Source organism: Cynara cardunculus (assembly GCF_001531365.2).
Source record: "Cynara cardunculus var. scolymus isolate 2C chromosome LG 5, CcrdV1, whole genome shotgun sequence".
In the NCBI taxonomy this organism is placed as follows: Eukaryota; Viridiplantae; Streptophyta; class Magnoliopsida; order Asterales; family Asteraceae; genus Cynara; species Cynara cardunculus.
Genome location: NC_037532.1, coordinates 11766093 through 11769146, shown reverse-complemented (window position 1 = coordinate 11769146; position 3054 = coordinate 11766093). Strand labels below are relative to the sequence as shown.

General features: G+C 42.8%; 1 pseudogene; it reads right to left on the bottom strand.

Annotated features, from left to right (window-relative positions):
• LOC112512510 overlaps positions 1-3054 on the bottom strand; it is a 7052-nt pseudogene that overhangs the window by 2978 nt on the left and 1020 nt on the right.

Genomic DNA, 3054 nt, shown 5'->3' with positions numbered 1-3054 from the left:
GAGAGGATCACGGGTCGAGTGAAGTTCGGAGATGGCTCGACAGTAGCCATTTTGGGGAAAGGCTCGATTTTATTCGATTGCAAGAATGGCGATCAACGACGTCTAAACGAGGTATATTTCATTCCRAGCTTAAAGAATAATATAATAAGTCTTGGTCAAATGACAGAGGAAGGGAGTCGGGTCGAGATGGTTGGATCGTTGCTAAGATTGTTTGATAGGCACAACAATTTTCTTATGAGGGTACAACGATCACCAAGCCGTCTGTACAAAGTTGCTTTGAAGATGGGTCACCCGAAATGTCTTTTTACACGAGATGAACCGGTTTGGGTATGGCACTCAAGACTCGGGCATGTGAACTTTCATTCGTTAAGGAGGTTAGCCGAGAAGAATATGGCAACAGGTGTTCCTTTGTTTAAACACCCACACGAGGTGTGTGAAGGGTGTGTTCTTTCGAAACAAACTCGAGCTCCTTTCCCGGATCAAGCTGTTTTCCGAGCTCGAAAACCTCTCGAACTTGTACACGCTGATTTGTGTGGTCTGATTACACCTACATCAATTGGAGGAAGTAAGTATTTTTTTTTCTCTTAGTTGATGATTTTAGTAGGTGGACATGGATTTTCATGTTAACAGGAAAGTTTGAGGCCTTGGATACATTCAAACGGTACAAGATGATGATCGAAAATAGATCGGGTCATAAGATTAAGACACTCCGGACAGATCGTGGGGGAGAATTCACATCAAACGAGTTTGTGAAATTTTGTGCTGAAAGCGGTATAAAAAGACATTTGACCGCACCTTACTCGCCACAACAAAACGGTGTTGTGGAACGGCGAAACCGAACGATTATGGAGATGGCAAGGAGTCTTCTTAAAGAAAGAAACGTACCTGGAGAATTTTGGGGTGAGGCCGTTAGACATGCTGTCTACTTGGTTAATCGTTTACCAACAAAGGCGCTTCCTGATATCACCCCATACGAAGCATGGTTCGGTAAAAAAACCAAACCTCGAACAACTAAGAGTTTTTGGTTGTGTTGTCTTTGCTAAAATTACAGGAACTCATTTGAAAAAGCTGGATGATCGAAGTAACAAGATGGTGCATCTTGGAGTTGAAGATGGAACAAAAGGATATCGTTTATATGATCTAGAAGCTCGAAGGTTGAGGGTTAGTCGTGATGTCGTGTTCAACGAAAAAGAAGGTTGGAAATGGTGTTCAAATGAGGAGGAACACACTGTGGTAACCAACACGTTTACCATAATAAACCCACAACCCGGAATCTCACAAACCAGCCCCAAAACTGAACACGAACAACCCGAAAAACCGGAAACTGAATCTGTCAATTCTGGACAGCCCTTTCTTGATAATGTACAACCTGTTTCAACTCCTAATACTACAGCCCTTGACCTACTTTCATCACCCGCTTCACAAACCAATAGCACCTCATCTGAAATTAGACCTCAAGGAATTCGTACTTTGGCCGAAATTTATAAGTACGCCAAGAACGTAACTCTCGACCCAGAAGAATTAATGATGATCGAAATGGATCAGCCTTCATCTTTTAAGGAAGCTGTGACCTCAAAGGCATGGAGGGAAGCTATGCGAGCDGAGATGGATTCAATCGAAAAGAACAAAACATGGCAACTTACTGACTTGCCACCGGGTCATAGAGCAATTGGTTTGAAATGGGTTTATAAAGTGAAGAAAGACAACATGGGAAATACGGTGAAGTATAAAGTGCGGCTTGTCGCAAAAGGGTACGTACAAAAACAAGGGGTTGACTTTGAAGAGGCTTTCGCACCGATAGCAAGACTTGACACCATAAAGTTGATTCTCGCTTTAGCAGCTCAACACGGGTGGGTTATTCACCATCTCGATGTCAAGTCAGCCTTCCTTAACGGAGATCTTGAGGATGAGGTTTATGTCATGCAACCGGAAGGATACGTTAACGAAGACCAAAGTCACAAGGTGCTGAAATTGTCCAAGGCTCTCTACGGTCTCCGTCAAGCACCTCGAGCTTGGAACACTCGTTTAGATAAGAGTTTGAAAGGGTTGCATTTCTGTAAAAGCTCTCAAGACCCAGCCGTCTATACAAGAAACTCGACAGGTAAAGTACTTATTGTTGGAGTTTATGTGGACGACTTGATAATTACAGGATCGAACCATGAAGATATTATCGAATTCAAGGAACAAATGAAGAATGAATTCGAAATGAGTGACTTGGGGCTGTTGGCATACTATCTCGGTATTGAAGTGTCGCAAGTAAAATTGGGAATTACTTTGCGACAGACCTATTATGCCAGGAAGATTTTGGAGCGATTCGGTCTGGAAGATTGCAACCCGGTAAGGATTCCTATGGAACCTAAGTTGAAACTTGATCACGATGAAGGTGGTGAACAAGTAGATCCTACTGAATACAGGCGAGTGATTGGCTGTTTGAGGTACTTGACTCACACTCGCCCAGACGTGTCTTTCTCTGTTGGTTTAGCAAGCCGGTTGATGGAGAAACCGACAACTTTGCATTTTAAAGTTGTGAAACATATCTTAAGGTATGTTAAAGGCACTCTCGATTACGAGATTAATTACGGGAAAGGTCATGAGATCGAGCACTTAGTTGGGTTTATCGATAGCGATCATGGTGGCGATGCGGTCGGTGGTAAAAGTACGAGCGGGATGATTTTTTATCTCGGGAAAAATCCGATAACATGGCAGTCCTAGATACAACAGACGGTTGCTTTATCTTCGTGTGAGTCCGAATTTATTGCAGCAACAGCAGCAGCATGTCAAGCTATTTGGCTTGCAAATTTGGTGAAGGAATTGACGGGTCAGAACTTGGAGCCGATCACTCTTTTTGTCGACAACAAATCGGCAATCGCTTTGATGAAAAATCCCGTATTTCATGGACGTAGTAAACACATCAATACTCGGTTTCATTTCATTCGTGAACATGTTGAAGACAAGCAAATCGTGGTGGAACATGTCAGTTCGAAGAAACAACGAGCAGATATCTTTACAAAAGCCTTGCCACAAGTAACGTTCATTGAAATGCGAAATGAACTC